The following is a 948-nucleotide window of genomic DNA, read 5'->3' on the forward strand; positions in this document are numbered from 1 at the left end:
CTTCGCTTAGTGATCACGGAAAAGCACACCAAACTTAAAGGTTTGCTTGTCCTCAAGCAAAAAGAAAAGAAAGAAGAGAAGAGAGAGAGAGAGAGGAAGAGGAAATTCGAATGGTGTGGGGAATGAGGGGTGAGAAAACGTTTATTTATAGAGTGGGGGGGAGAGATTTTCGAAAAAAAGAAAAATTTGAAAGGAGATTTGAGGAGATATGGAAAGAAATTGAAAGAAGAGTGAGCTTTTGAACAAAATTTAGGAATGATTTGAAGAATGATTTTAAATTTTGAAAATTTGAAAGTGAATGATGAGAGATTGAAATGTATTTTTGTAGGAAAATATGGGTGAGAAAAGGAAAGTTTGAAAAAATCTGATTTGAAAACAAAATTGTGGTCCCCCCACCTTTCTGGCGTTAAACGCCCAGAATGGTACCCATTCTGGTGTTTAACGCCCATTTGGTGCCCCTTTTGGGCGTTTAACGCCCAGCCAGGTGCCCTGGCTGGCGTTAAATGCCAGAAAACCTCTATCACTGGGCATTTTTCTGAACGCCCAGGATGCTGCACACCTGGCGTTAAACGCCCAGAATGGTGCCCATTCTGGCGTTTAACGCCCAAAATGGCATCATTCCTGGCGTTAAATGCCCAGAATGGTACCCATTCTGGCGTTTAACGCCCAAAATGCCCCTTACTGGCGTTTTTTCGCCAGTAAGCTCATTTTCTCTACTTTTTGAGCTGAATCCTTCTGTAACTCTGTGAATTCCTTCATTTTTGATACTTGCCTCTGTAAGAACAATTCATACAACCTCCTAATGACTGGGTTGCCTCCCAGCAAGCGCTTCTTTACTGTCTTTAGCTGGACCTTCACTGAGAATCACTCAAGTCTCAGTTTTGAGCACTCCTGCTCAAAATTCCCTTCAAGATAATGCTTGATTCTCTGTCCATTAACAATGAACTT

Source organism: Arachis duranensis, unplaced genomic scaffold (genome assembly GCF_000817695.3).
Source record: "Arachis duranensis cultivar V14167 unplaced genomic scaffold, aradu.V14167.gnm2.J7QH unplaced_Scaffold_66676, whole genome shotgun sequence".
In the NCBI taxonomy this organism is placed as follows: Eukaryota; Viridiplantae; Streptophyta; class Magnoliopsida; order Fabales; family Fabaceae; genus Arachis; species Arachis duranensis.